At 35.6% G+C, this 25842-nt stretch overlaps 1 long non-coding RNA gene across 1 annotated transcript in view; it reads right to left on the bottom strand.

The window, feature by feature from the left end:
* Positions 1 to 1026: 1026 nt before the first annotated feature.
* Positions 1027 to 25842, bottom strand: part of LOC110886111 — a 38753-nt gene continuing 13937 nt past the window's right edge. The window contains exon 3 of the long non-coding RNA XR_002562624.2: positions 1027 to 1189. This is a non-coding gene — a long non-coding RNA (uncharacterized LOC110886111). The remainder of the gene's footprint in view (positions 1190 to 25842) is intronic.

Raw genomic sequence — 25842 nt, forward strand, 5'->3', positions numbered from 1 at the left:
TCTCATGGCCTTTATATAGTAAACCAAACACCTTAGATCATTGACAACTAAGTCTACAAGTGTTCTTAGATCATCAACATGTGTCCCTGAGTGCTAGGGGTCGTTTAGGGGGCGCCCCTGCCCTTGCAATAATGTTCTAAGTCGGTTAAAACACTCAACAGTGCTTCTGTCTGAATTATCTGCATCTGGGAGGCTGACGCGGCCCGCGTAAAGTCCTTCAAACCTTTACGCGACCCGCCTGAATCTTTATGTCAGAGCCCATATCTCCTGCTGTCAGCGCGGCCTGCGTAAGGCCCTTTGTAACCTTTACGCGGCCCGCCTGAGGCCTGCTGTAAGATTTTTCAAATCTTTTCAATTATTACCGTTGGCCTTTGGCGTTTTGAAGGGGTAATTTTGCATATTGGGTCTCTTTTATTTATGTATAAGGGCCTCGTGACTTTTACCCGCGTCGTTAAGTCCTCGGTTAGTTTATTACTACTCGAAAAGTCCTAACTTTCAATGTTGACGCTTTTAACCCCTCGCATACGAATTTGGTCATAACCTTCTCATATTGTAACGGAACGTTGCGAAATTTATATCGTACATTCTAGTGAGCATAACTTACTGTTACAAAGTCTTGGGTTTGTTAAAGGGTCACTCAGAGGTATAACTTAAACATGTTGACACATTTAACCCTTGTAGTTTGTAATCTCTCACTTTCTTCCACATTTCGTTCCGTACGATCCATGATTTATTCGTTTGAAGGTACGAGCATCATTTAGGGTTACTGTAGAGTATATTTATCCCTTGTTGACATTTTGAACCCTTAAATTCACATACTTTCTATGTTTGTCAACTTTAGTCCCTCTTTAGTATTTATTACCACGTGTAAACTTATGACACGTGTCAATACTTTATAGGACGCAAATTTTCGAGGTGTTACAAAAACATCATCATCAGCAATAATCAGATGATCTAAATGCAGTACATGAAAACGCTTCTTCAGTTGTTGAAGAGTAGCCCTTTCCTCATATACTTAATCCTTAACTTTGTTCATAAAGAGCTCCTTTAGAACAAACTTTATGCTTCTTTTAATACAAAAAAGGCAGGAAACACCATTACTCTAGTAAGATAAAATCTTATCTTAAAACAATAGCAGATCCTTTCTTGCATTTAGTAGGAACTACTGTGGGTTCTACATCATCATCTTCTGCACAAGTCAATTATAATCATCATTTAGTCATAAGCGAAAATTATTTTACATATTATTAAACTTTATGCTTCTTTGAATACAAACCTATAATAACCCGCAGCAGATTGTGTGAATTTCAAACAACTGCGATTAGACTGAAATATAAACCGAGAATTAGAGTATATCACTTCAAAATTAAAAACTGAAATTTGAAAATCGGAGTAGCAAAAAACACATACTTTAAACGATGTTGGAACAACAATACTGGAAACAACCGTAGAACAATCATCATCATTATCATCTGCAACAGATCATTGACAATCATCATTTAGTCAGAACTCAGATAACAAAACTTTAATAAAAATCAAAAATAAAAACACATAGCATGATTATGGCAAACCAGATATCAACAAAAATCAACAGATGAAACCCTAATTTCAAAAAGAATAATCGGTGAACATATTTGTAACGCCCCGTTTTTTCGTAACTTTCTTTAACTAGAAACATGTCTTGTATTTCTTTTTTTTAGAAGTTATTCCTTTTGTATTTTGTATTTCGTATTTCGTTTCAAACCATTGTAAATCCGAGACTTTGATCGTAATGAAATGAATCTTTCATAATAAAATATTATTTTTATACATGCTTATACGTGTTGCAATACTCGGGTTATACGTTACCAATCTCAAATGCATACGCGCAACCAATACTCGACATACTGTTACTCATAACTTATACATGCTTGTTAACTACTCAATACGTGATTAAATTCTATATATAATAATAATATAATAATAAAAATAATAATAGTAAATAATAATAATAATAATAATAATAATAATAATAATAATAATAATAATAATAAGTTGGTTAGCCACAACTTTCGTGGCTTCTACACCACACGAAAAAAACAGAAAAAAAAAACATGTTTCATTCCTCATACATATTAATTAGTCATATCTTTAATATGAGGGACTATTATGTGCAAGCAATAAAGAAAAATAATAATAATAATAATAATAATAATAATAATAATAATAATAATAATAATAATAATAATAATAATAATAATAAAAAGATGTAAGATAGCTGATACGGTCAGAATGCCAAACTTATCAAATTGTTTATTTTAATTGTTGTTAGCCACATGATGTGTTACTATATATTATTATATATTTATTTATTTAATATAATATGAACAAGACCTAACTTGTATGTTAAATGGGATGAAAAAAAAAAAGAAATGAAGCAAGGCTGTCAACAGCCTTGTCTGGTCGCAAGCATCAAGACAGCGGCATGTTTTTTTTAATTCATTTAACCCCAACTAAATCATTAATTACTCAACTAACCCAACCCTAAACCCTTCCCTATATAAACCCAAGTGCCTCCAAGCCCTTTTCACTTTTCTAAAGACTTCCAACTCTCTCTAATCACTCCCAAATCATCCAAATTCGCAGTTGATTGCAGTAGTTTGGGCAGAAGCATACCCCTTCACTAAAGTGAGCATAACTCACTCATTTCTTATCCGATTTAGTTGATTCTTTTTCTTATGTGCTTGGATTGACCTTAGCGTCGATTCCATGGGTATTTCATAGAGAATAAGGCCTTGGAACTCCGGCAAATAGGCTCCAAAGTTCACTGTTTTCATTTATCTTTACTAATCCTTGTTCAAACTTGAGTTTAACTCACTCAAACCCACGTCCTTATGCTTATAACCTCTTACATGGTTAGTTAAGCTTAAAAACGGGGCTGAGACATACAAAATCAGAGGTTAATCCTCAAATACTTTCTGTTTTTGTTTAGGGTTTTTGACCCACAAGTGGTGTTCAAGCTTCAAGCTTGATAAATGTGTGATTGTGGACCAACTTGGGTTGTCCAACATAGAATCCCCATATTACTTGATGATTTCTCATAGTGTAGATGTTTATTATTCTTGTATTAATATTAGTTCATGACCCTCCTTGTATGTTTTTACATCAAGTGTAGTGGTGAACCATAAGAAGTACCTAAATGGAAGCTTGTTCTTCCTACCTCCTACCTGAATTCTATGACACAATAGAGGTACCTAAATGAAGAATAATCTTCTACCTCTTGCTTGATTAATGGACTAAATAATACCTATAATACTTATACCTATACATACTATTCGAACTCTTGATAGTGGACTTGTGTTTATTTGTCAAGATATTAGAATAACATCATCTAAGGCATAAGACTTGTTACGATTCTAATGAGTATATTACTCATGAAAACATTAATCCTTGAGGTTTCATAGTATCAAGAACAAGTACTTAGTGTTAAAAGATGATTACTTTTGAATACTTATATTCTTGTGTTTTAACTTCCTAAATCCCTAAACAAACACATTCAACCTTCTAACCTCATCAACTTCGTCACATTGGATAATCGGAAAGCATATGAAAATTTGTGAGTATACTCGCAACCCCCTTTTTATGTTTACCACTTTTTGGGGTGTAACATATTTTACTATTAAACTACACTTAAACTTATTCTTTACGCAATGCACAAAACAATCCTTATACATGAATACTATGTTATGATACTTGATGCTTACGTGGACCATACTTATGTGATATGTTTTAGTCATTAGCTCTCACGAGCCTCCCTTCGACATGTATAGCGCTATAGGAGTAACGCACCGCCCCCCTTAAACTTGGGTCATGTTGAATTAATTAAACTTTCTTGTGTAAACAGAGGTTGGCTAGAAATATTGCATGCCACGCTAGGTTGATCTTGTATAGACTAAGTTGCCATGTGGATTCATTTTAAACTTTTATACTTATACTTATACCTATGCTTAAACTTGTATACTCGCCTTTGCTTTTGCATTGAATTGTATTTTAAACATGTTACAGGTTGATGATGACGATGCTATGAAAAGAAGTAGCGTTGATGCCTAGATACACATATAGACGTTTAGGTTTAATATGTTGTATCAATTTTGCTTATATTGTTATGTACTTCTTTGAACCTGTTGTATTTGAATTTCTTGTAACGTTGACAATTTACTTTATGAAATGAAATCGGTTTATTAAATATTGTCACAAATAGCGTTATGATGTCTCTAGCAATCTTCACACTTCGTCTCATCCCGATGTTTCCGCCATTGGTTGGGGTGTGACAGATTGGTATCAGAGCCATAACTATAGGGAATTAGGAAAAGTAGGAATGCTTTTACCTAGTCTATAGTTTTAGAGCCTTATTTTTATGTTTTGCTACATGCATGTCACTTTATATGTTTCTTATTTATTCTCTTTGAGTCTTTTAAACATATATGTCGTTTTATACTTATGTATCATACTTGACATGCTATTCTTATGTGTTAATACATGTTTCATTATGTGTTAATATTTGTTTTAATATTTCGTTCTTTATGTGCCATTCTTGACATGTTTATACTTGTTTGTTTAATCCTCAACATACGCTTTTCCTCATACATTTTACTCGACTACTCTAAATCCACAAATACTCGTATTATACAAAAGAGACGAGTTTACCAAAATAGGCGTGAAACCCACAATTTGGTGAACGACTCTCATCCCGCTTATTATTATTATTATTATTATTATTATTATTATTATTATTATTATTATTATTATTATTATTATTATTATTATTGTTGTTGTTGTTGTTGTTTGCACGAAATTTCGCCATTTAGCTAGGAGTGAAATCCACATCTAAATGGTAAATTTCCAATTCAAACTCTAGTGGACCCTCGTCATAGTGTTGAAATTAAATTTTGACCCGACGAGCACCAACCACACTTAGGATACGAAATCGCCAAGTTAGGGGTGAAACCCACACCTTGTCGACTAGTTCCATTCGTTGATTTTTCATAATCCCGCCAAGTCTCGAAATTTCGATTGATTTAGGACATGTAGTAACCGGAAGGGTAGATACCGTTAACCGACTTGTCGGCGAGAGTATTTCACCTATTAGGCCAAAGCATGCTCCTCGAATTCGAAAGACTTTTCGACCACTTTGGTTAGTCAAAGTTCCGTTTTTTGGAACCATCCAAATTTTAATCAAACGTGTGTTTCTATTATTTATCTTATACGATTCAATCTTTCAAATTCAAATTAACTTTCGATATTTTCTTCTCACACACACAACATATTGATTTTTTTTACATATGCATGATTTCATGTAATTCTATTCATATTCCTTGTAACAACAAATGGAGACATATCATCTAGATAGGAGTGATTTCCTTACCTTGACGATTAACTCCACTCCCTTTTTCCAAAAAAAACAAAAACAAAAACGACCTCACCAACGAGTTAGGGGTGATTCCCTTACCTAGGTGATCGTTACCAAAACTTCCCTTCACAATATTTTATTATGCAAACCCGATCATGTTTGTACCTAAACCGTTTATCATTATTCAAAATACATACTTATACCGATTTCAAAATACATTGTTTTACCGAATGTACTTCTTATTCCACAATCTATTTTCACTCAACTCATATACGAGAGAATCTTAATCATGTCTTAAAACGTTTTATTTCCCGAATTTCAAAACCTTACGAAATGCTACCTATCAATTTAATTGGTCCAATGAGTCTCTGGCCCATGAACTTCAAATTCGACTTAATCACTAAAACACACTCACGTTATATCACCATACTAAACTTTCCTCATATACTTATAAGATCTTATAGATATTATACGAACGTTTTACCATAGACGCTTTTCAACATCAACAAATCATTTGTTAAGATTTTTTTTCCTTTCCTAAACAATCACTAAGCCCTTTTGCTAAATTTCTTTTCTAAGGATCGACGTTTTCACAAGAACCTTCAAAATTCAAAATTTCTTGTTTTGATGCAAATAAAGCAAACCCGTCATTTACGAAAACCTTTTTCTACACCGTATAATTCGTCATTCAAATTTCAAAACACGTGGGCTAGAAGACTTCATGGGGACCGACAATCTTCACATACATAAACTCTTTTTAAAACAAAAGTAACATTTCATTCATTACAAAATACGTTATGCTTAACCGATGAATACTTTTACATTTACAAACTATATTCTACCTTCCAATTCAACTTAACCTATTTTGATTCGATAAACTTGACATTTCGCTTAAACAACTATACATGTAAATCATCATACACGTTTTAATCGTTACCTCGCGACGAGTTCACTCATATCATTCGTATTACATATTCAAACTTCTCGAGCATTTTATATGCCCGGATTCGTTATACTTCAACATACGCTATATACGTAATTTTTATTAATCGTGCTACCTTCACACTCATGTGTTTTATGCTTATACTTATACTCGTCCTACTCGTACGTTTTATGTCTATACTCATACTCATGTGCATATTCATACTTAAACTTATATCTATGCTCACACTTTCATTCATACTCATGATTCATACATCCGTACCCGTACGCGAGCGTAATCCGAGGGATTTGCTTACGTGGGTCCCATACATACTTAAGCATGGACTTGCTTACATACTACATTCTTACATGTACACATTCTTAATTTTTAAATTATGTATACCCTAATTCATACACAACTAGTACAAGCTATGCGGATCATGCGACGATCAATATAATCGCGGGTGCACACGGGATTATAGTGATAAGCGCATGAGAACCCTAGAGTGTACTACTGTGTATGGTAAGACACGGAATGTAACATGACACCGAATACGAAACGGACGTAATCTGGTCAAAACATGGTGGATACGCGTTGGTACTTCCTATATATAAGTATTTTCACCATGTTACCAAAATTTCGTAAAACGTGCCATGAGAAATTCAGTGTTTTGCAGGCCTTTGGACCTAATACAAACTTTAAACAACTCACAAACGCATTATATCCGATTATCCACGACGAGACTTCATCTTTAACACGCTACTTTCGACTATCTAATACTTATATCATTCTTATACCTGCATTCGTTTATTAAGAATCAATCATCCACTTCTATACTTCTAGTATTCTCCATTCTTTTTGTCTTTTATACGAACCTCGTTGACAATCAAGTCTGTTAAACTGTCTTCCTATTCTTATTTCTTATATAGACGTACTTAGTAGACCGTTATCACTTTATTCAAAGTACTAGGCCTTGTCGTTCTCCAAAACTTCTTACTTTTCAAAACGTTTCAAATTTTCCAAGTCTCAATTCTTAATAATCACCTTATTGCCAAAACTTTTTCAAGCCTTCCTCTTGAATAAATTTCGGGACGAAATTTCCTAAAGGAGGGGAGACTGTAACGCCCCGCTTTTTCGTAACTTTCTTTAACTAGAAAACATGTCTTGTATTTCTTTTTTTTTAGAAGTTATTCCTTTTGTATTTTGTATTTCGTATTTCGTTTCAAACCATTGTAAATCCGAGACTTTGATCGTAATGAAATGAATCTTTCATAATAAAATATTATTTTTATACATGCTTATACGTGTTGCAATACTCGGGTTATACGTTACCAATCTCGAATGCATACGCGTAACCAATACTCGACATACTGTTACTCATAACTTATACATGCTTGTTAACTACTCAATACGTGATTAAATTCTATATATAATAATAATAATAATAATAATAATAATAATAATAATAATAATAATATAATAATAAAAATAATAATAGTAAATAATAATAATAATAAGTTGGTTAGCCACAACTTTCGTGGCTTCTACACCACACAAAAAAAAAGAAAAAAACATGTTTCATTCCTCATACATATTAATTAGTCGTATCTTTAATATGAGGGACTATTATGTGCAAGCAATAAAGAAATAATAATAATAATAATAATAATAATAATAATAATAATAATAATAATAATAATAATAATAATAAAAAGATGTAAGATAGCTACGCTCAGAATGCCAAACTTATCAAATTGTTTATTTTAATTGTTGTTAGCCACATGATGTGTTACTATATCTACCTATTATACTAAAAAAATACACTTAATGTCACATGTCCTTTTCTTAGGCAATCAATTGGGTGATGTGGACACTCTCTTTGGCCATATAATTCCTCTTGGGCGGGATTTCTTTTCTCTTATTTCCATTCACACCACGTGCGCTCTCTCTCTCTCTCTCTCTTCAATCATTCCAACCTTGCCAATTACACGCTCTCACAAACCCTAAATCTATCCGATCGGCGGCTGTTAATCTTTCTCTCCCCGTCTTCTAATACCTCGGGTAAGCAACTGTTTAGAGGAAGCCCGTCATTGTCGGCGGTCTTTTAATGTTGTCTCTGGCGGCGGCTATTCGAACTTCCTTCGGTTGAAATCAAATCAAACGGCGTCTGTGTTAAAGTGCTCGCGTCTCCCATCAACCCGTCCGATATTAACAGAATTGAAGGTTTGTAGTTTAATCTATTAATCTGTTATTTGGGTTTTAGATGTTTGTTGTTAGCATATGTTGTTGTATGAAATTCAAGTTGATCACCATTCAGGCAACTAGATTCTTTATCTCATCATTTACATGTAGCCCACCTGTTTGTGGAAATGTCTATGTGAACAAAGACACATCAATGTTGAGGTATGTACACTGATTCATACTTTTTCTTCTTCGATTCGTTAGGCTGTAGTGATTTCAGTTTGTATATTGCATTATATCATTATGTGCACTTGAAGTGTAACACCCGTTCTTAAAAATCAAGTTTTAGCGTAAAATATAAGAAAAACAGCCATGTAATTTAGATTACATATATGTCGGAAATACGGGTTTATTAAAACTTTTACAAATCATAAGTCATTTGACATAACGTGATCAGATTTGTCATTTAAAATTTGAGACGATGCAAAGTGCGGAAGCGTGAATTTATATCGTGTTCGGTTCTTCGAGGAGCTTGGTCGTCTTCCGGCATTCTAAAAGCACCTACATTTCATAAACATGAAATGCTTTAGTCATACGGGGATTGAAATAAGTCTAAACAAATCCGGTAATAATAATGGAAGGAAAAAGAATCCCAACGTTAAACTTTTGATCTCAAAACATGGAATTCCAACTGGCCTCCACCGTAAGTTACGGTGGCACCGTAAGTTACGGTGGCCCCTGGTGTGACATGCCCCTACCGTAATTCAGTAGGGGGCTGCCGTAAAGCCTTCAGCTCCACCGTAACTTACGGTGGCACCGTAAGTTACGGTGGCCCCTGCATTCCAGCTTTCCTATTTTGCCGTTTATTTGCACAAAAACTTTCGTATCCTTCAAACCGCTTATCCCATCTTCACCTACGGTCAAAACCATGTAAATAATTAGTTTTGACACTTTAATAATCGAGTATAAACAAGTTCCGTGCTTAACGTAACAAAACAAGAAATTATTTTTTGTTTTGTTTTCAGCCCCTTCACCCGGCCGTGTCAAAAAGTCACCCGGCCGTGTCAGTTAACATATATTTTTCACTGCCCAGCCACCCGGTCGTGTCAAAAGTCACCCGCCCGTGTCAACTCTGCACGTCTATTTTTCATTAGTTCTTACCGAAACGGACATAACTCTCTCGTTTTTAATCCGTTTTGCACGATTCTTTTTCCTACGCGTCCGTAATTTAATTCTCCATCATATGGAGTTAAAATCCGACATCCGGATTAACAAAAATTTAAGACTTTTAAGTCTTCGGCTTATTACCATTTTACCAAATTTTGACCCGTTCGCGATTTTATCAAACAAACATGTTTACTTGATCTATAAACTCATGAAAATCATAATTTCAATATTTCCTATCAAATAAATCATAAATCATGGGTTTCTTACTTAGTTAGAACCCGTTTACGTTCAAGTGCTTATTTTGACCCGTTAAGGGTATTTAAGCACTTTAAAGCTTAAAGTCGCTTTCATTCATTTCTAGCGTTATATACAACATTCTTATCAAGTAATCTTCCACCACAACTATAATTGTGGTGGACTTAATGAGGTGATCTATATAATCCGAGTTTTTCTCGTTTGATTGCTAATTTACGACAAAGACTCATATAAAGTTATTTGACCGAAGGTTTACATCTTTCGCTTCTTACACTTATTCCAATTATTTATTTGATCATAAAACTCGTTTCAAAACTACCTTTAAAGGTTGTTTATTCGAATTAGCCAACAAGGGCGTTTTAGTCAATTTTAGTCATTCTTTTACGACGAATGACTTTTAATTACTTGTTTAACCCAAACTCCGATCTTTTAACTATGATTTCATTTAAAAGGGCACTAGGCCTTTCAAATATAATGACCATCGTCCGTAACATTTGGTTTACCTATTAGGGTAATCAAAAACTTATTCTAGGCTTCGTTTAACTCTCATTAGTCTTACATTTAAATGAGAGTTATCTTATTATGCGTACCTGGCTCGGATCATTACATTGACCCATTTAAGTACCTTGCCTCGATATCTACTAAGTAATAGCGATGTAAGTATCCACTCGATATTTATTTCTGAAATCAAACAACTCATCAAACCATTAGTCGATATTGTCAAAATGTGATATTTTCACCTTTTGACCCGTTGGTCTAAATGACCGATGATATTGGCGAGATAAAGCTTATTGCCATCTCGTCTACACGACTCGTTCCAATTTACATCGCACGGTCGTTTTAACTATAATTCACCTCTTAACGTTTTTTGGCCTATTAAGGCTTACGAAATATGTATCTTTCAAAAACCGATAATTATTGTCAACAAGTGTCCAAATTTCAATTTTTTTTTACCCTTATTGGTTATCTTGTCCCGTACGACTACACGCCGGAAACACCATATCTCAATTTCCCATTTGTCTTGATCGAAATCAAAACAACAAAAGGACATTCTAAACTATATGACTAGTGTAAGCTATACTTACCTTGCATCCGAATTGTGCTTTTCCCGTCATTCTTGCTTCGTTTGACCCGCTTTGTTCCCAAGCTCTCACCTAGCTTGTTGATCGTCAAACTATCATTGTAATTGTAAGATGGTTAGGTTAGTCATAATCATTTACGACTATTCCATCCTACTCTTCTTATATCGAATTTACCATCCGATCATACACTTGGTCGATTTGACTTTTTAAAGTCAATCGACTTATCAACTTATTCATTGCACATTTTCACTCTAATTTCAAACACCTTAGTTTTCATTTAGGCATTTTAACAAACACCTAATGTGCATACATTGTTTTTACACATTTTACAACTAGGTAACATGATTTCAAGCATCTATATCACGATCTTAACATCAATTCCTCTATATCATATAACAACCCATTTCATGGTAAATATGATTTATGTACCCAAACACCTAAATGGTTCAAGTACTTTGTCTTACTAACTAATATGATGATTCTAATCACAAGTTTGACACTAACATCATCATATCATAAAAACCCATCTCAAGTCATGTATGTTAAACACTCAAACTTGCAATTTGTTCAAGTATCTTGTTTCTACTAACAACTATGATGATTTTAAACATGTGTAAACCATCATATTCACTACATAATCAAAACCCACTTAGCACAAAATAGGTTAATCATCAAATCCCTAGTTTTGACAACAATTCATCAAGCTTTCTACTAGGGTTTGTTTCTAGACTAAGATATAATCACAACAACACTCATGGATTCAACATTCATTCCAGAATTTCGATTTTGATTATTCATCATAATCTCAAAGTGTCACCAAATCGTAAAATTCGACATACCTTGTAATCCCCATGACTAGGTGATCATGAATTCGTGTTCATGCATCTGATTTGAGCTAGTTCTGCCCTTCAATTTGGTGATTCTTGGCACTTTAGGGTTTTGAGCAAGAGAGCCTTCCTGGCTCTGGTTAAAATCGCAGACATACACACACGTATGTGTGTGTTTTATTTATTTATTTTGTTTTGATAAAAACTTATCTCATTTGCCCAGGTTTAGTCCCTCAATTTACCCAAGTTATTTAAAGGGTTATCAATTTCTTGTTTCTTTTATTGTTTTAACAACACTTAACCAACTAGGTTGATATCCCTAGTTACTTAATGGGTTTGGAGAAGTCATAACCCGTAGTATTTGTAAGTCCCGTTAACCCGTCGGGCTTTATATACGCTTTGTTTTCTCAAAGCGTTTATTCTCTTTCTAATTTTATTAACATAAAATTATTTATTAAAATCCTAATTTTTCACCGGGTTAGTTTTACCACTAACGGTATTTTACCCGTTCCTAGTATTAACGGGGTTTAATTACCAAACCCGTTTTCGGGGTGTTACAAGTCTACCCCCCTTAAAGAGGTTTCGTCCTCGAAACCTTTTATGATATAATTCATTGAGTTTGCACTCAATGTATTTGAGCCGAGAATTCCTTTAAAATTACTTATACTTTTAACCAATTGTTAGTATTACCAGAAAAGTATGGTAACATCTTTTTGGCTAATAATTGTCTACGTATCTTACATGACATAATGCGACTTGAATAACGTAATCTCGTTATTTCCACTAGTTTAATCAACTTAGCGATATTCATCTCTTTCATATATCATTGAATTCTTTATGAATCCGTTACTTTAACCCGTTTAAAGGTCTTTAGTGAAATCTTTCACTTTTAGCAACAATTCCTTTTATTTTCAAATTTATTTATTCGGTTTAGTTATACCGAATTTACTGCTTACAAGCAAACCAAATTTCTTAACTTAAATTGCTGACCTTAACCGGTTTCACTAACTAGACTTATTAGTCCGGTTTCTTTTTGCCGCCCGCTTGGTGATAATGTGATTACACTTCACATTGCATTTCTTGACCGTGATCGTGTCACGTCATGTTTAACTTATATCAACCTTTCATTTTCGAAAATACCACTTCTTCGAATATATCGTCTTGCACCTATCGATGTTAAGACCCATACTCTTTGATATTTGTTATTTCCAAATTCGTCTTATAGTATTCATGTTTGTTAAAACGTTGTTTCTTACTAAAACTGAATTTCAGTTTAACGTTTTTTTTTCCTTTTAACTATGTCAATTACTCATATTAAGGAAATTGACAATCCATAATTTATTCTTTTCCGTTCTCATTTTACGCGGGGAATCATAACTTGTTCCCTTGCTTTACACTATTGACCCGTAGGTTCTTTTTGGTCCCGTAGACCTTAACACTGTGTTTAATCCCGTAGGTTATGATGATCCCGTACATCATCTTTTATTCTTGTCTATATTCAAGTGTATATATATATATAGCTTCAAGGCATCTCTTATTATGTTTGGAATCGTTTATTTTCGCTCTTGAACTTCAATTGACCTTGACCGTAGTCTAAGGTTGCATTTTTATATTCCGACTTTGTCCTTAAGTTTGATGTTTTACAAAAACGACCCGTTAAGGGACATATTTGCATTTTCCGGGTTCGAGTGTAAGTACACCCCCTCCCAATGCATATCTAAATCATTTTACATGTTTACATTCTCCGGGTTCGAGTGTAAGTATCACTCCCTCCCAATACTTGTCTAAATCATTTTACATGCTTGCGTTTTCTGGGTTCGAGTGTAAGTATCACTCCCTCCCAATACTTGTCTAAATCATTTTACATGCTTGCGTTTTCTGGGTTCGAGTGTAAGTATCACTCCCTCCCAATACTTGTCTAAATCATTTTACATGCTTCTTTGTCCCTTCACCCGGGCTCATTATTCTGATGTAATACGCTCCCGTCACCCGGCTGTGCGTTTACATTTTTATCAAATATTTTTGCTCATTTGATTCATTTGGGTACTTTTAAGTTAGTCCCATTCACCCCACCCTTACTACATCGGATGTAAACGTGTCCGCCATAAGAAGTTCATGGTATCATATGCCGCTACTTACTTGGCCAGAGTAAGCGATTAACACATGACACGCATGACCTTTTTATAGTTTTCACATCACGCCCTATGTAAGTAATACCTCTATCTGTTTTTCTTGGAAACAATATCCCGGATAGGTTTTCTATTCAGGTCTTTCCAAGTTTTCAATCTACATATGCAACTTTCAATCTCTACATATTTGTTGCATATTACTATTTATGCAATAATTTAAAACGTGCACCTGATAATGCTTGCCCTAACGGGCTTCTCTTGCCATTAGCCTTGTCCGCGGTCGTTACGCGATTTAGTCCTTGATGGGCATGTTCCTCTTGTCATGCCTCGGACTGTTCCTCTATCACATCCTGCATTTGTTTGACCTTTGTCATCTTTAAATGTAAGTGTCCTTCAATCAAGACATTCACAAAGTTAGTAATGTCAACTTTACTAAATGCCCGTATCATAATACAAGGCTTTTGTACTATATGTGTCGACGCACGAAATGTTGTTAACCATATCTATCATTTAATTTGGGGTAACGTGTATTTCACGATAACCCTATGTGTTGTTTACAACACTTTAATACGCTAAACGATTAACATACATATACTTACCGGATTTGCGATGAGTGTGCCGATTGAAAGAAAGAAGAGAGACAACTCAAATGTCAGCGCGGAAATAGAAAGAGTCGTGCCGAAAAAGTGGAATGCTTCTAAGATCCATCGCTCGATTTTTCTGCATATCAAGCCTCGAACCGAACACATTTGTCAACAACCTTGAGCTCTGATTACCAACTTGTAACACCCGTTCTTAAAAATCAAGTTTTAACGTAAAATATAAGAAAAACAGCCATGTAATTTAGATTACATATACGTCGAAAATACGGGTTTATTAAAACTTTTACAAATCATAAGTCATTTGACATAACGTGATCAGATTTGTCATTTAAAATTTGAGACGATGCAAAGTGCGGAAGCGTGAATTTATATCGTGTTCGGTTCTTCGAGGAGCTTGGTCGTCTTCCGGCATTCTAAAAGCACCTACATTTCATAAACATGAAATGCTTTAGTCATACGGGGATTGAAATAAGTCTAAACAAATCTGGTAATAATAATGGAAGGAAAAAGAATCCCAACGTTAAACTTTTGATCTCAAAACATGGAATTCCAACTGGCCTCCACCGTAACTTACGGTGGCACCGTAAGTTACGGTGGCCCCTGGTGTGACATGCCCCTACCGTAATTCAGTAGGGGGCTGCCGTAAAGCCTTCAGCTCCACCGTAACTTACGGTGGCACCGTAAGTTACGGTGGCCCCTGCATTCCAGCTTTCCTATTTTGCCGTTTATTTGCACGAAAACTTTCGTATCCTTCAAACCACTTATCCCATCTTCACCTACGGTCAAAACCATGTAAATAATTAGTTTTGACACTTTAATAATCGAGTATAAACAAGTTCCGTGCTTAACGTAACAAAACAAGAAATTATTTTTGTTTTGTTTTCAGCCCCTTCACCCGGCCGTGTCAAAAAGTCACCCGGCCGTGTCAGTTAACATATATTTTTCACAGCCCAGCCCAGCCACCCGGCCGTGTCAAAAGTCACCCGCCCGTGTCAACTCTGCACGTCTATTTTTCATTAGTTCTTACCGAAACGGACATAACTCTCTTGTTTTTAATCCGTTTTACACGATTCTTTTTCCTACGCGTCCGTAATTTAATTCTCCATCATATGGAGTTAAAATCCGACATCCGGATTAACAAAAATTTAAGACTTTTAAGTCTTCGGCTTATGACCATTTTTACCAAATTTTGACCCGTTCGCGATTTTATCAAACAAACATGTTTACTTGATCTATAAATGTAGGATCGGACTTCGACCTAAATGAGTCGTTCGGAAGAGCTCAAATTCGTTTCAGCGGCGGAAACAAAGAAACGAATATATACACAGCTTGTTTCACACTTTAATCCTCTTGTATATTGATATTACAAACGATTACAGTAAGAGGAAATACCGGCAGCACCTCGGTATTAATTCTGAACAACCGTTACAAATGAAAATGACAACAACCTATTTATACTATTTCTGGTCCACTCCAACGTCATGTCCGAATAAGCGGACCAGACCTTAAGTTCTGGACCTCTCCAACGGCATGTCCGTATAAGCGGTCCAGAACATTGCCGTATAAGCGGTCCAGCCCCTAAAACCCCTAAACTCTCTAATTTTCTCGTAAATCACGCCCTAATCTATACAATACAATGTAAGACTCGATCTAAGACGAAATCAACAGATGTCGTGCACCAACAGACTCCCCCTCAGATGTTGATGGAGTCGACTGTCGAGTCACAACAATGCTGTGTCTTCACATCTTCAGTCTTGATCAGTCTCTGGGCTTTCTTTCTGTCTTCAGACTCCCCCTCTCGATTTGCTGGCATTTCTTTGATCTTCAGCAACATCTTCAGGATCGACGTCTGGCTTTCCTGCAAACACTCTACCTCAGAGTAAATTTCTTTCACAGATATTTATCAAACATATGAACTAGCACCAAAACAGATTCTCATTCAAAACAGACTCAGATTGTGATGAACCACTTGAAAAGGTTAGATTATGAAACAATTAATTTCACACACGCACTCCCCCAAGTATTGCTCATCATGTTTAGCACTCGGAATTTTGAAAATCAGCTATTCAACATCAGTTGTCGAAAATCTTTTTGAATTTTCAAAATTTATGCTAAAACACACTAAAAATCTTTTTGTATTTTGAAATAAAGAAACTAAAATGCAGAAATAAACTATTTACAAACAATATTTTTTGTGAGCACGTGCAAGAGGATCATATCAGTTTTGAGACAAATCACCAACACCGTTAAGCTTTAAACATTCTCAGTTCTAAACAATTTACCTAGATTGTCAGTATGTTTGTCCACTTAAATTTTCAACACAAATTTCAATCGATTCGAGATACGATATTAATGTTTTAAAGACTTAAACTCAATTGTGTATCACTCCACTTGAATATACTCCCGTATCCAGATCCCAAATATTCAGTCTTACAGGTGAGTATACCACAGATGATATCTGTAAAGGGGTTAAATGCGAAACCGTGAGAGCTCAGGTCAGAACTTCCGTTCAGCAGAGAGATGACGGCTCGACTTTTGGTGGGTCCCCTTTAGAGGATCTTTTTGCATTTCAACAGCAGCGACTATCAATTTTATTGTTTCATCAGCATGCTGAGGGCGAAGCTTATGTTTCAAAGCTTTAGCAGAAAGTATTATCCGGGGACTAGGTCAGTACTTCCATACAGCAGAAGTCCCGGGATAATACCCCAGATATCACTGAGCATAAAGACCTAGTATCTCAGAATACGGGACCTTTCAAACAAGATTTCGGGGGTTACCCATATATTCAAGAATAGTTACCCACGAATTAAGCAAGTTTGATTTAGGTTTATATCTCGTTTCCATTTACTAAATGTGCGAAAATCTACTGACACATCCGCAGTAAGATTGTTTATCACATTATGACTTTACAATTCTTTAGCGTGCTGTGATAGTTCACTGATGTACTATCATTTCCTCTTATTTGCAACAAAAACTCATTTTTGATTTTATCATGTTTTTGGCTTTTTCAAATTTTCTGATGTTTTTGGATTTTCTAAAAATTCTTACTCCCCCTAAAATTCAAATACATCTAATGAAAATTGAAAACAAGCTGTACAAAACATGACAACTGATATCAAAACACTTCAATTCTCCATCCGTTTGGCTTAAACAATCAGAACTCCCCCTCACAACAAACTATTTTCCCATAATGATTTCAAAACACTTAAGTTTGTTTTAATCAGAATGGTTTTTCCGGAAAATAAGCTTAGTTGTTTTTATCTTTTGTAAAATGGGGTTCAAATCATCACTTTGTTTACCAAATTCTTGAATGATAATTAAATCAAGTCCAATTCAATGACCCTGATTTAACCACTTGTAAGATCTACACCAATTACTACCATACAACCACTTGTAAGTTTAGCAATTCAAGCTCTTCAAACCTGTTTTTCAACCAATTACCATCTTTAGGTTGAATTCTCAAGATGCCGATTCCTACTCCTCGCTTACAAACCTGGGAGTTCCGGCAAGTCCTGCAACTACACAAACAGATTTAGAAAGATGCCGATTCATGATCCGCAATACCATCTTGGGATCTCCGGCAAGTCAGGATTTTATTCTTGGAAAAATATATCCACCCAAGCCTGACCATCCTTGGGTGTAACCTCATCATTTTCATCCCTCTTTTCAACCGACTTGTAAACCCATCCTTTGGAAGCATAAAACTCCTGAATGCTTTGGGCCTTACCACTGGCCATTCTTCCAAAGATGCGTTTCACATTGCCGTTGAAAGTTTTTTCAACATCAATTTTCTTTTTGTCTGAATAAAATTGATTTGGAACATCAACTTTTCCGATTTTAGATTTGTAATTTTTAGCATGTAGTGGCGGAAAATTCACATCGTCCACTTTCGGAGTTTTCTTTACAACCTTTCCTTCAACACATGGCTCCTCTGATTTTATGGAATCAGATTCATCACCAGAACTGTTACCTGAACCTTTCACAACCCATTTCTGATTTGATTCTTTGGCTATGCGTTTGGAAGCACTCTTTGAAGATTCTCCTTTTTCATAAGTTGAATTCTCAAATCCTGTAAACTTCCGGGTTGATAGTTCAGTCGTTTCAACAACTTTGTCTTTCATTTTTCTTGAGATTTCCTGTTTTGGTCTGAATGTCATCGGACAATCTTTCGCAAGATGACCAACAGCTTTACACTGAAAACAGGATCTCTTTTCAACCTTCTTTAGAACTTCGGTCTTCTTTGGTTCTTCTTGCTTCTTGGCAAGGAATTCCTGATTTGTCTGATTTCTGAATAATTTTTCTTTTTCAGCTTCCGAAGTTTTCCCTGAAACAAACACATTTTTTTGTTTATAAAATTTTTCATTTTTATAGTTTTTCGGTGGAATAAAACCGAGACCTTTCTTTTTGAAATTACGATTATGGTTTGATTTCTGTTGAAAACTATAACCACAATTGTAACCCATTTTCTTGTTAATTCTTTGTTGATCTCTTGAAGTGTACTGTTTAGGTTTTCCGTTAAGATTAAAATCTTTTATTTCAGAAATATTAATTTCTGTGATTTTGAAAACCTTTTGAATCATTTCAATTCTGACACTTCTTATTGGAAAACTTTCATCTGAATATAATTTGTCAGAACCTTTCAAAGTATATGCCACTTTGACTGATTCATCATTCAAATTAGATTTCGAAAGTAAAAACTCTTTATCATAAACCCGTTTGTCCTTTTTGACTGTTTGCTTTGATGCATTGGACCCAGACTTTGACTCGGGTTTTGACTTCGGTTTTGATTCTTCATTGTCATCTGTGTCTAACACCTGATCTACCATACTTTTTATCAACTTTGACTCATGATCAGTGTCTGATGACGTATATGTGACATCAATACTTTCTGGTAAGTTATCCGACGACCCAGACTCCCATTTCAAATTGATTGCTTTATCGACTCTTTCTGAATTTGGTTTTCGAGGAGAATAACCATTTTCGACTGGGGGCGGACATCTATTGTAACTCGGTTTCTTACCAGAAGCTTTCAATTCTTCTACAACATCTGTCACACTTTTTACTTCTTCCGATATCTGCACTTCCTTGAAAGTCTTCAAATCTTTCATCACCGGGTAAATCCTGTCAACCACAAAAGTAGAACATGAGTAACTATCTAATAATTTCTTGATTTTCTCAGTTTCTATCTTTTGTGTTGCCAATTCCAACTCGAGATCTGCACATTTCTTTATATTGTAATTCGCTGTATCAAGCTGTCTCAGATAAGCTATCTTCAAAGTATTCATAGCTTCAGCTTGTTCACCATCAGAATCAGTATATTTGTTGATTTCTCTGTTCATAGTATCATACGATTCTTTCAGCTTATGAATATTATGCAACAGCTCATTGTTCTGCTTAATCAGCGAATCACAATTCACGCATTTTTCTGGAACCACAACTGGCTCAGCATCTGCTTTAATCTCGAACTCAGGAACCTCTTTCACAGTCCTGCCTGAATTCAAAAAGTGAACTCTTCTCAATTCTTCAGCTTTTGCTTCTTCCTTCAATCTCTCTTCCTCTTCAGCCTCCTCTCTGATCTGTCTTCGTCTTTCTTCAGCAGCTTCCATGACTTTTCTGCATCTTTCTGCACATTTTAGATCATAAGCATTACCAAAGAAAGCATGATAAGTATTTTTGGCCATAAAATCTTGATCTTTACAAAAATCATCCCACATAAATCCTTCAGCCATTTTCTCATCATTTTGTTCAGCTATACAAACTTTACTTTCTTTCGGAAGATATTTTTCCCATGTAAAATCATCATATTTTCCCTGACTAACAACACAAGCCCTTTTATCAACCACGTCTCTCCCATGAGCTGTTTGTGCATGCTGCTGTGCTGGCTGAGTGACTTGATGATAAATGGCCTTCTTGTGATAGTCATTGTTTCCGAAAGGATTCTGGGCACCGGTAGCTTCACGGTTTTTGCATTCTCTTTTGAAGTGTCCCTTCTCCCTGCAACGGAAACATGTGACTTTCGATTTATCGAAACCTAAAGCAGAAACATTAGCATCACGAAAATCATCACGGCCTGTAATTTGTTTAAACTTTTCTGCACGCCTCATCACACTCGCCATACACCATTTGATGTCCATTAATTCCATTTCTTCAGCATCGATTTGATCGTAATCCTCCTTTGTAAGCATAGGATTGCCGATCTTACCTGCAACAAAACAGCTATAAGATTCTAATATCATCCCTAACAAAGACATTTGATTTTTTGCAATATCTTCAGTGTAATCTTGATCATTTTCAAGACTTAACACAATGTTACACTGAAGTTTTCTACCGTTCTTTGTTACAGATATATTGGGATCAAAAGATGAAAATCTGGTATTGCTATTTGATCCTTGAGATGCCTGCTTCTCAGGAGAATCTTTGACATTGTATGCAGTTTCGATCTTCGGAGAAAACTTTGTAGAATCAGTAGTACCATGCTTGTAGTACAAACTGATATCCTGTTCACCGTCATAATTCTTCATCCGAGCAATCTTCCTCTGCTCCATCTCCTGAGCTTCCAGATGCTTTATGAAGTCTCCGAGTTTCATCTTATTGTATTCTGCTTTGTTTGACTTCAGCATCATCAGATAAGTTCCCCATGTCTCGTATGGAAGAGCATCTGCAAGTTTTTCAATTAATTCATCAGTAGTTTTCTTAACACCAAGTTTTGTCATATTTCGCACTAAGTTACAATATCTGTCAATAATTTGCTTGGTGTTTTCATTTTTCAATCCTCTAAACAAATCAAACTCTTTTTTCATGAGAGACATTTTGTTTTTCAACATTTCATCACTTCCGGTAAACTTTGCTTCTAACTCAGTCCACATTGAGAATGCAGTTCCGTCATGTTGAAGCAAAATTAAGATATCTTCCTTTATTGCTTGCTGAAGCAGACTGATCATTAATTTCTCATCACGATATTTCTTTTTATCCGCAGTACTCATTTCCCTAAGTGTTAGCGGAATGCCATCCACAATGTCATCTTTTGTGGGTTTTTTATATTGTACTTCAGTGTGTTCCCACGCATCAAGATGATAAGCTTCAACCCAATTCGCGAAACGTTCTGACCACACATTATAATCATCAATATCCATGAGTTTCGGTGGTTTCTGAGACGTTCCGGTTTCATTTTCAATCAAAGCACTTTGGGTAATCGAGGTCGGAGTAGCAAAAGCGTTATAAAAATCAGAATCCATTCTTCAAGAATCAGATAATACTTCGAGCAATACAGTAATGCTTCGGGAAAATACCTGAAAGACAAACAAGCAACACAATCAGTTTACGGTATTATCAATTAATAGAAACGAACTGGTACTCGAACTGATAATCAATTCTGTGCGGATTTGAATGAAACACTGAGCAGACTGCTTTGACTCGGATCAATTTTCAACAAATACACTCGGTATGAGCGAACTGATGAACTTTCGGACAACGTGAACAATTTTTGAACTCCAAATCGTACGGACTGTCAAGCGAATTGATGACTTTACTGCAAACCGGAAAACTTTGACAACTGTGAAATCCAAATTGTATGAACTCAGAACAATTTTCCTGTGAATTTGGCCTTTCAAACTATCTCATGTAACCGGAACACACACTCATATATATAAAGCTTCATCATTAAGTGCACCATTCAATTTGACGGTTGAATTTTTTAATGATTTTGATTTTGGGCGGTGTAATGGGCCACTAAGATGATAACAACTAACAAATGTTTGATCAGTGTAAATTGTAGGTATTGGACAAAAACAATAAGTGGGGCGGTGACTTTTATATATGGTGGGCAGTGGTAATGGGGCGGTGGGGTGGTGAATTGACTTTGTTTTATCAAAAGTTTTAAAAGGACAGTTATGAAACTGGGCGGCAGATGAGCTTTATCGCCGGTGTAAAATGGGTGGCAACTATACACAATATCACATGGATGACATGCAACAACAATTAATATTGCAGTGCTGATTAAGTCCTTATGAGCGATCCACGTATGTTGTGATGATGACTTATAAGCGGTTCAGATAAGGTCACATAAGCGAGTCAGAAAAGCGAACTACATGTAACTTTGAGCGAACCAGACGTTACCAAAAGCGATTCAGAATTTTTTGAACAAAAAAGCGAACCAGACACACAGTTTGGAGCGGACCAGGACTTTTTGAGCGATCCAGACGTATTTCGAGCGAACCAGACTATGTTTCGAGCGATTCAGACGTGATTTTTGAGCGGACCAGACGATGATGTCAGCAAACACGAACAGTTTTTGAACAAAAATTCATTTTTAATCAATTTTAAGCCGATTTTAGATCTGAAAATCTCAAAATTTTGTTAAAACATGATTACGCATACAATATGTAAATTTGATGCGATTTTGACCGTAAAAAGTTTCGTTTTTTGAAAAAGAAAGGTGTAGAAGCAAAATAATGATGAGAAACGAGCTGTATATGCGAGATCTCCTCCTCCTTGGCTCTGATACCAATTGTAGGATCGGACTTCGACCTAAATGAGTCGTTCGGAAGAGCTCAAATTCGTTTCAGCGGCGGAAACAAAGAAACGAATATATACACAGCTTGTTTCACACTTTAATCCTCTTGTATATTGATATTACAAACGATTACAGTAAGAGGAAATACCGGCAGCACCTCGGTATTAATTCTGAACAACCGTTACAAATGAAAATGACAACAACCTATTTATACTATTTCTGGTCCACTCCAACGTCATGTCCGAATAAGCGGACCAGACCTTAAGTTCTGGACCTCTCCAACGGCATGTCCGTATAAGCGGTCCAGAACATTGCCGTATAAGCGGTCCAGCCCCTAAAACCCCTAAACTCTCTAATTTTCTCGTAAATCACGCCCTAATCTATACAATACAATGTAAGACTCGATCTAAGACGAAATCAACAGATGTCGTGCACCAACAATAAACTCATGAAAATCATAATTTCAATATTTCCTATCAAATAAATCATAAATCATGGGTTTCTTACTTAGTTAGAACCCGTTTACGTTCAAGTGCTTATTTTGACCCGTTAAGGGTATTTAAGCACTTTAAAGCTTAAAGTCGCTTTCATTCATTTCTAGCGTTATATACAACATTCTTATCAAGTAATCTTCCACCACAACTATAATTGTGGTGGACTTAATGAGGTGATCTATATAATCCGAGTTTTTCTCGTCTGATTGCTAATTTACGACAAAGACTCATATAAAGTTATTTGACCGAAGGTTTACATCTTTCGCTTCTTACACTTATTCCAATTATTTATTTGATCATAAAACTCGTTTCAAAACTACCTTTAAAGGTTGTTTATTCGAATTAGCCAACAAGGGCGTTTTAGTCAATTTTAGTCATTCTTTTACGACGAATGACTTTTAATTACTTGTTTAACCCAAACTCCGATCTTTTAACTATGATTTCATTTAAAAGGGCACTAGGCCTTTCAAATATAATGACCATCGTCCGTAACATTTGGTTTACCTATTAGGGTAATCAAAAACTTATTCTAGGCTTCGTTTAACTCTCATTAGTCTTACATTTAAATGAGAGTTATCTTATTATGCGTACCTGGCTCGGATCATTACATTGACCCATTTAAGTACCTTGCCTCGATATCTACTAAGTAATAGCGATGTAAATATCCACTCGATATTTATTTCTGAAATCAAACAACTCATCAAACCATTAGTCGATATTGTCAAAATGTGATATTTTCACCTTTTGACCCGTTGGTCTAAATGACCGATGATATTGGCGAGATAAAGCTTATTGCCATCTCGTCTACACGACTCGTTCCAATTTACATCGCACGGTCGTTTTAACTATAATTCACCTCTTAACGCTTTTTGGCCTATTAAGGCTTACGAAATATGTATCTTTCAAAAACCGATAATTATTGTCAACAAGTGTCCAAATTTCAATTTTTTTTACCCTTATTGGTTATCTTGTCCCGTACGACTACACGCCGGAAACACCATATCTCAATTTCCCATTTGTCTTGATCGAAATCAAAACAACAAAAGGACATTCTAAACTATATGACTAGTGTAAGCTATACTTACCTTGCATCCGAATTGTGCTTTTCCCGTCATTCTTGCTTCGTTTGACCCGCTTTGTTCCCAAGCTCTCACCTAGCTTGTTGATCGTCAAACTATCATTGTAATTGTAAGATGGTTAGGTTAGTCATAATCATTTACGACTATTCCATCCTACTCTTCTTATATCGAATTTACCATCCGATCATACACTTGGTCTGTCACACCCCCAAAATACCACCTAGGGAGTGTACCTGTTAGGCGTGTGACAAACCAATAACGAGCCACTAATCATATTGAACCAATCACAAATGTTGAGTAAGATCATCAATTATTACTGAAAAGTACCGTTAATAAGTTTAAATGAAAATCAAGATGTTCAGTGGAAGCATATAAAAGAAAACATAGTTAACTGTTTCAAATTAAATGTATGTAACCAATAAACTCAGCATTCGTGTCCAATCAGCACGACCCATGACCACTCCAGCTACTTCAGACAGCAAGTTCCAAATCCATATAACCTAACAACCTGCGAGCATGCAACAAGTGTATCAGACTACGCTGGTGAGTTCATAGTTTTACGAAAACGTTGTTTACCAAATATGTAGTTAATCCATTGAAGTTAATTCCAGAAGTAATGATGAAAACAATGTTGATAATACCCCAATACAAGACAGCTTCTGATTATTTTGCCCTTTCTCCAATGCTCCTATCAAAGCATTGGTCATGACTAGGTCATTAGTTCAACACCCGTTCTCCCAGATACGGGGTGAGGTTGCCAAACCTAAGTAGCGCTACTAACTAATACCATGTTACCTTCCCGGTAACCAAACAACACGGAGGGACTTTAAAGGTGATAGGAAGAGTATATTATCCAACATTCCCGTTTTTACCCAAAAGACTTGTCCCTCCCAGGATACCCACTGACTGTCCCAACCACCGGGACGCATGCTCAAGAAAGATGAACTCACCTTTGGTTTGCTCGGTAAGATTAAGTATGTGTTCATAATTTGATCAATCCAATCCTAGTATGGTTTCAATGCCAGTCAGTTACTCATACACATAAATCACATAGCTCCATTATGCAAGTAATGAACAAGCTTGGCACATATTGTCACACAGGTTACAACAAGCATTCCGCATCATTAAACACCGTATTCATAACATAGAGAGTGTTGGGTTCATAAGTGATCCATATTACCCATCCACACAACTCATGGCAAA

This window comes from Helianthus annuus, chromosome 10 (assembly GCF_002127325.2).
Source record: "Helianthus annuus cultivar XRQ/B chromosome 10, HanXRQr2.0-SUNRISE, whole genome shotgun sequence".
NCBI lineage: Eukaryota > Viridiplantae > Streptophyta > Magnoliopsida > Asterales > Asteraceae > Helianthus > Helianthus annuus.